This window comes from Engraulis encrasicolus, chromosome 16 (assembly GCF_034702125.1).
Source record: "Engraulis encrasicolus isolate BLACKSEA-1 chromosome 16, IST_EnEncr_1.0, whole genome shotgun sequence".
Classification (NCBI taxonomy): domain Eukaryota; kingdom Metazoa; phylum Chordata; class Actinopteri; order Clupeiformes; family Engraulidae; genus Engraulis; species Engraulis encrasicolus.
The window spans coordinates 45594660-45603469 of NC_085872.1; positions in this window are offsets into that span (position 1 = coordinate 45594660).

Sequence of the window (8810 nt, forward strand, 5' to 3'; positions counted from 1 at the left end):
GGGCCATGTGGTTGAAAACGAGGCATTTTTGAACTGTATAAGTGAAAACACGATTTATTAGGAAACTTGTTTGTGGCTGTGGTCATCACAAGCTTTCACTGCTACGACGGCTGGAAATTGCCGCTTCACCTACAAAGAGGCCCTTGCTAGTGGCTAGCTAACCTGTCGTCAATAACAGAGCTAGGTATCCAGCCTTGTATTATATGCCTGCCCCAAATTCTAATAAGATCCATGTCATTAAAAACGAGACATTTGGGAGCTTTGAAAGTCTGTAAGTCGCTTACTAAATAGATGGGAATGACACCTAGTCTACCGAGCTAGCGGCTAGCCATGTATTAGTTATGGGTATACAGCTAGCTAGCTAACACCGAACATGCCATGTTGACAACAATCATAAATATAACCATTTAACAAGCCCCACATTGCTCGACATTTCGCTGATTGATCAAGGAGGGCCATGTGGTTGAAAACACGATTTATTAGGAAACTTGTTTGTGGCTGTGGTCATCACACGAATTCACTGCTACGACGGCTCGAAGTTGCCGCTGCACCTACAAAGGGGCGTGTCGCGTGTACGTTGTGAAAGACAGCTGTGACGTTACACAGAAGTGTGTGGGGATTGGTTGTTCCACCATCCTATTGCGTGACGTTGAGTGCTGAAGCAACCGTTTATCCCGCCCACACTGCCGCCCAGCCCTCCTAGACCCTGGTACAGCTTTTTGCTGTACGGGTCTGGCTGCGCTAGGCTATCAGTCCTCCTGTTCTTGGAGAGAATTTTATGGGAAACAGAGTCGCCACTTCCCTGGGTGGTACTGCACTATAGGGGCCCCAAAGGAGCCGTGCAGGCTCCATTCAGGGCTGTGCTCTTTCGACAGCAACCCCTAGGCGAGCTGCAGGCATGGAGCAACCAGAGTGGGCTTGCTGTATGTATGAGGCTTTGTGCTGTGTGTGTACCTGAGAATAGCAACCAGCTGATAGCTAAGCTAAGCTAGGTTTTGGGCCACCAGACGTTGCTTGTTTTGAAAACAAGCAGGAAAAAATGACTCAACATGTTTTTAGAAAAATGGGTCGACATAAACCTTTGTGGGCAACGCCTTCTTTCGATGTGACGCAACACAGAAAGGCTTTCGTGATTCGCTCGTTTCTCTGCATTATTTATGTCAATTGGGAAACACCGGGAAACACAGCCAGGCGAGGTGACGCACCACTATGAGAGCCTTGCAAGTTGCGAGTTTAACTTGGGGTGACCGTCCGATCTTCAAAAGGAGTGAGTAAAGCTGTGCTTTATCGGAAGTTGGCCTTTAATGACCACTAATATGAAATTATGAGCAATCAATTAATCAAGTGGTTAGGTAGCCATCCTGTGTAGTCTACCTCTATGTTAAAGCTCAAGTTGAAAGTAGTTGAAAGTAGAACAGAAAAGAGACAGTATTGTCAACTATACTGTATGCATGGTGTATTGCATATGGGTAATTGATCATTTATGAATCATAAAAGCCACCATCTATATTACACTCCAGACTTGACAGATATAGCCTAAATTTCATATCTCCTTTGAATACCATATCAAACACCTCACCAAAATTGTGTATTTCCACCTCAAAACCATCTCCAGACTCCGCCCCTCTGCTGAGATCCTCATTCATGCTTTCGTAACCTCCAGATTGGACTATTGTAATCTACAGATATCCTATAGGAAGACCAGATACGCCATCGCGTATTTCAAGCATGTCCGCGCAGGTTGACCATATTAGCACAGCCTAAACTCTCCACCGACCCTCCATTACACCTTAAGTAAACTGAAGAATTGAAACGTTGAGATACTGAAAAATGTATACTGTTGCTTCGCTGAAGTATTGACACGTGTATACAAATAGTAGGGTTCCTTATCCCTCTAAGCGCCAGTTGCAGAATTGTGACGGTACGTCATCATGAATAAAAGCGCATGTAGATAAAATCAACTGTCTTAATGGTGTTCATCCCCCCTTCCAGTAGTTGGCAGACATGTTATCCTTTCAAACAAGACCAAGATTGCGTCATTTTGTAGTTTTGTAGTCTATGGTAGAGCAGTATAAAAAACGTGAGCACACAAACACAGAAGTAGCCACACTGTGTCTTTGACTCGAGGCGTGCGGTTGAGTTTGTGTTGTTATCAGCGAACTATCAGCAAGCTATTTCAGTAAGGATTTCTAGTAAGAAGTTGAATCGTGATGAAGTACTGTGCATGTTATTTTCCCATTCTGATTCTGAAGGACAGTTTTTATCTCACGAGGAGGATAATGATCAGACGACCACTCTTTTTTTACCGCGGTGCAACGTCCGACATGCGAAGCAAGGATATTCTCTATGTACATACACACATTCAAACTCTTTCGGTGACTTCATCCGATCTCAAGTGAGTGGGTGGTAGTGGGGAATGCACTAGTAGTGGCCATACAGGTATTGGTGGAGGAATGAGAGGTGAGAGAGGTGGGTCTGGCGGGAGCGTACCTATTTTCCCACGCCCCATTGGTCCCACAGCCCATTGGTCCCACAGCCCATTGGTCCCACATAGCTTTTTTATTTTAATTTTTAGGCCCATTGGTCCCACAGACCATTAGTCCCACAGCCCAGTGGTCCCACATCACAAATACTTTTAACATTATTTTTTAGGCTCATTGGTCCCATATATATAACTTCCTCAGCTCAGTGTTCTAGTTTCATTTCCAAAAGTAGAAAAGCACATACAACTGCACTGCTACTACTAATAATAACAATAACAATATGTCTTTGATGGCTACTCAAATTGGCTTCACACAATAAAAAGTGGCCCATAAAATATCTTCACAGTCAGGGGTGGCACACTTGAACAGTGTCATTCATGCCCCGGTGGTAAGCTGCCATGAAATAAAATATAGGATATATGTGTTCTTAAAGTAGTTGAGGAACATTCCTGGAACATTCCCGGGACTAAATGTGAATTATTTCTTAGAAATATGGGAACACGAAGCAGCAGGAATATGCTGTGGGACCAATGGACCTAAAGAATAATGTTAAAAGTCTTTGTGATGTGAGACCCATGGGCTGTGGGACCAATGGGCCTAAAAATGAATTAAAAAGTCTTAGTGATGTGGGACCAATGGGCTGTGGGACCATTGGGCCTAATTTTGAAAAAACATGAAAGTCTTAGCAATGTGGGACCAATGGGCTGTGGGACCAATGGGCCGTGGGAACATAGAGCTGACCCCGGTCTGGTAATGTTAGCTTGCGCTCCCTCCATTCGGCCCCTGGTGATGCGGGTAGCCTATCCGAGCGTAAACGAAATAATCCTGGGATCAGATAGACACTGTTCACCAAGCAGCGCACACACACTCCTTCTGTCCCTCTTTCTGGCTTCTACTGGGTGGGTGGAAGCGGCGAACGTGGCCATATGGCCGTGTGAGAGGTTTAGTTTTGGTAATGTTAATAGAACGCACGGTGAAGACGCATACCCTAAAACATGAATGTTTTAGACTCATTGTTGAAAATCAGAATGGTCACAGTGGTTGGACTATCTTTGCAAAAGCTATACAAATCAGTAAAACGGCAAAAAAGACGAAAGAAGTGGCGATATATTTCCCTCAATCGGGAGGAGGGGAGGGCGCTGCGCTCTCCACGTGAGGGGGCGGGGATTGCTGTGTTCCTGATCGGCTTCAGGTGTCATGTAACATGGACACATAATACTAATTATGTCATACCCATTATCCTGACATAGTGCCCATTAATTTTGTGAAATGTAAGTGACAAACTGTAACAGTCACTCACTGAGCTAGACTGTGCCATGATCAACCATTTTACTGCCACTGCACAGCGCCTACTCAAATCAAAACTCACATCAAATACAGTAAAGGTCAGATTAGACTTCTGCAACTGCGCTCGTCAAAACTCGCGTGGGAGTGGCCACGAACCAACATTGTATTTATGAATCTGCGAGTTCTGCGAGGTCCGGTCTTGTCGCGAGCCACATTTGAAATTGCGCGATTACTTTCACTACATTGTAAGCACTGCGGTCATTATTAAGCAATGTTGCTTTCTATCCCGGTTAGCTAGGTATTTTCACACAAATTGCAAAGGCAATGCACTGGTATTATTTGACATAGGTTCTACCCAGTCTGTTTTCACGAGCAGAAAATGCAAGCATGTAAAGACAGTTGATTCTGCCCATGTGTGTTTACATTCGGTGGAGGAACGGTAGTAAAACCACAGGCATTGTGCCACGAGTGTTCAACTGATGCATTGTTTGTTATTTAGCTTGTAGCTTCGTGTATTTACACACATTTACACACAAGGCATTAATATAGTTTTTAACAGAATACAGCTCTGCTCTCGCAAACTACTGGCATTGCGCTGCCACAAGAACAGAACAAGGAAGTAGCGAGACGACCAATCATGGCGCCCTTTCGTCTGCGTACTCCGCGTCCGTCCGACGGATAGTTAGAATTTTTTCGAGGCGCTCGACGACGGGCGCAGAGCCTCTGCCAGGGGGGCGTGGACTCGCACAGACAGAAAACGGACGGACGCAGAGGCTATGCGTCCGAAGCATAAATCTAGCTTAAGCCTGCACAGATGTAAAAATGGGCATAAATATGAATTGAATACGTGTGCTGACCCTTTCTGTGAAAGAGTTTCACAAGCTAAAAAGGTACAGGCTGATACAGATACAAACATGTTCGGCCATCCAGGCAAATGTAGTAGTTGTTGTATTATATTATTGCAATATTACAATATATACTATATTTTATGCCTAAAAATACTTATTTCCTTGACCATAGTGTATGTGCACTACATGATAGTAATGGAATGACAAAATATTGCTAAATAAATTCAATAATCTATTGAAGATTACCAATATTTTCCATAACTAATTAAAAATTCAAAATGGGGGGTTAATTCATGCAGCGTAAATGCAAAACGGCAAAAGTATGACATTGGCGCATGGAGAAACTATAGGCCTCCATTTCAGCCATTTCAGGGGTCTATGCAATGAAAAAAAAACAAAATAGGAGCACAGATAAGAATTTAGGAGCACTGTGAAATTGTTAACGCACAGACAAAAAGGGTCTAAGAGAGTAGGCTATGCCTTTTTCCCCACACACATAGCAGTGCACATTCTACATGAGGGGTGCTGGTCAGAGGGCCAGTTTTTCAAAATTCCTCCCAGTAAAAGGGCTGAACATACGACAGAGTATTAGTGCCACAATTGAAATTAAAAAATATATTTATGTCACAATTTTGAGATATTATCTCACAATTGCTAGATAGGATCTCACAATTGTGAGATACTATCTCAGAATTGTGAGATGATAACTCACAATTCTGACTTACTATCTCACAAATCTGAAATACTATCACACAATTGTGAGTTAATATTTCACAATTCTGAGATAGATGGCCTATGCACATTTCGACAGTTGCTATGCGCATGGGAATTCATCTGTTGCATGCATGAATGAAATGGCTGGTACAGACGAACTCATCAAGTTATAGCCTACTTTTCTGTTGGATTTTCAAATAATGAGATAGGCCTACTAATGGCTCGTTCAAAAAGTCGAGAATCCCAAGAAAGCCGACCTAAAACCTCGGGAAAGTGGGCGTGAAGATTTGGTGACGCAATGTCAGATCGATAATTATCGAGGTTGATCTCAGGCGGAAGTATAGAACAACGAGTTCCCGAGTGTTTTGTGCATGGAGCTAGCATGTAAACAGTATCATAAATGCTAAAATATCATCTTGTAATCAATATCAACAACACGAGTTGATGTCATTCAATTGCAGATGTGCATATGTCAGTACTGCTGGTCTCTGACTGTTATTTAGCCCACTGAAGCTAAAATGATATGTCGTGGGTTTGGAGGCTCAAGGTGAGGTGAAAAAAAGAAAAGACGCATGAATCCCGATAGTTCCGGGATCAGAGGCGTTCATGTGCAAAAGTCCAGGACTCGGTTGTCACATGAGCAGTGTCGTCAGCTGTCTCGAGAGGCCCCGAGATCGTGAAGGCAACATAATTGTCTTAGCCCAGAATAACCACATCGTCATGAGCATTCGGACTCTGATGAGGCACTGCAAGACACTTGGCCTGTTTCGGAGAAAAAAAACATAGCCGCCTGGACTGGAGGAGGCAATTGGAATATACGGATGCATTGACGGCTTCAGTCGCTTTTGTGTTATGGATAGAAGCCTGCAAAGCCCATCTGAACTGCCCTCAAATTCAACCACCTGTAGCCTTTGATCTGTGCGGTTTGTTGAAGCTCATGGTGAACAAAAGCAATCACCTCCTCCAGGCGGCTATAGTTTTTTCTATTCCACTTGGTTGTTTGTGACACAATTGTGTCACATATTTTAACAAATGAAGCTCTGATTAAGTGAACTGGTGACAACAGCACGTCGGAGTGCCGCTGTTACGCACCTGCCCATAAGCGCAAGATTAAGCACAGCAGTGTCGCTTCCCGCTGCACTTTCAGAAACACTAAAATTATTAATAAAGCAAGCGATACTTTCATCTATCAGCCATATAACCCGGCCTGTTACTAACCATGGTCCCTGTAGTGCGTGGCACGAACGTTCGAGGTCAATGTAATGTAGGCTACACATTCCGATCAGACTAATCGGATCAGATCTATAACGATCGGCGAAAAAAGCGGCATACATACACAGCTAGCCCTATCTCTTTATTTGAAAATCCAACAGAAAAGTAGGCTATAACTTGATGAGTTCGTCCGTGCCAGCCATTTCATTCATGCACGCAATAGCAACTGATGAATTCCCATGCGCAATAACAACTGCTGAAATGCGTCTAGGCAATCTATCTCAGATTTTTGAGATATTAACAATTTTAAAAATATATATTATTTAAAATGTGGCACTAATACTCCGTCGTATGAACAACATATTACACATTTATGTCTATATTCACATTCATTACACGTTCATTTCTATATGCCGCCCGATGTCTCCTCTGCTGTGTCAAAGAAGGCCTGTCGCCTAACTCATTATCATACAACTGTAAAACAAAGCCTGGGGAGTGTCAGTAAACTCATCCCATTCCCAACTGTCCCTTCTCAGTCAGAGTTTTTTATTGCTCCCAAATCCAAATCAAAACAACTTGACGAGGCTTTTGATCCCTCTGTCTTTCAAGCACTCATGGTTTTCTATAAAGGATGTATTTACTCCAGGAGGAAAATGCGAAGGAAAACGTTTTTCAAATCGTTTTTCAAAAAAACGGAAATCGTTTAAAAAAAAAAAAAAAAAAGTTTAAAACATTTTTATTTTTTTTGTACATTTTCAGAAACTATGGCGAGCGGCCAAATTTAGTAGAGTAGAGAAACATTTATTAATCCCGAAGGAAATTTAGGTGTCTAGTAACATACATACAAAAATAAATAAATAGATTATTTCACATTAGGCATTCAGATATAAAAAAGTCTCTCATTGCAATAGTTGTTACTGATTGTTGAAGGAGGGATGGGAGGGCGGTGGAAGGGGGGCATGGCGGAGGGGATTTATGCGGTCCAGTCACCTATAACAATCTCTTTCAGTGTGTTCTTCTGAGTTGTTGAGATGAATAGCTGGATGGCCCTGGGGACTAAGGACTTACTTCAGTCTTGCAGGGAATGGTGAGGAATCTGTGGCTGAACAGACTTCGCTGCTTGGCAAAGACTGAGTGCAAGGGGTGGTGGTCATTGTCCATAATAGAGTCCAATCTGGCCAATGTCCTCTTTTCAGCTGTGGTACTAAGAGCCTCCAGTTCTGTACCAACAACAGAGCCTGCTTTCCTCACTAGCTTGTCCTTCCTAATGCTCCCACCCCTGCATGCCACAGCATATGAAAGTACACTAGCCATGACAGACTGGTAAAACATCTGGAGGAGTCTGTTGCAGACATTAAATGATTTTAGCTTCCCCAGAAGTAAAGCCTGCTCTGTCTTTCTTGTAGACTGCATGTGAATTAACTGACCAGTCCAGTTTACTATTCGCATGTACCCCCACACTGTAAAAGATTTCAGACTGAAATTTACAGCTAATTGATGGGGAATAATTGCCAGCGAATTGTTGTAAATTTACAACAAACTGCTGACAAAAACAGTTGCCAGCTAGTCGTTTAAAATTACAACACTGTTCCGTTTTCAAAACTACTCTGACCATGGCACATGTCCTGTCCCCTCATCCGCCCCCCTCATCCCGCCTCCACCTCCACTGCCCGCCTCCATGTCTGAGATGCCTTCAACATGGTATCGTCCCACCTCCCCATCCTCCACCATGACTGAGATAGCATGGTACCATAATGCGACTCTGCTCTAAGCATATACTTCTTCAGGAGCAGCCTTGCATGAGTGTGGGACAAATAAAAAAAAACACTCAGCATAGTGTTGTCACAGTGACAGAGATGGTTTCCTCAAGAGGAGTTTCGTTTAACAAGTCATCTCAAAGGGGAATTCAAAAACAGTCACAATAAGGGCTGTATGGAAATGCATTTGTCAAACCAATCAAGTGGTCTACATTTTTAATAGTGTGCAAAAAAAAACACCATAAAACATGCTATGCTACAAGATAGCTCTCAAAAGATGAAACAACACAACCAGTTAACCTGTCAGGCAGCCAACCAGCCAGGTAGCCAACTGGCCCTGACAGCCTGACTGGTTGACTGGCCAGCTGCCTGTCCGATTCACTGTCTGCCTGGACAAACCAGTCAGGCAGCCAGTCAACCAGACAGGCAGCTGGCCAGTCAACAAGCATGGCAGCAGGCCAGTCAACTGACCAGGCGGACAGGCTGTCAGTCAACCTGCCAGGCAGCTA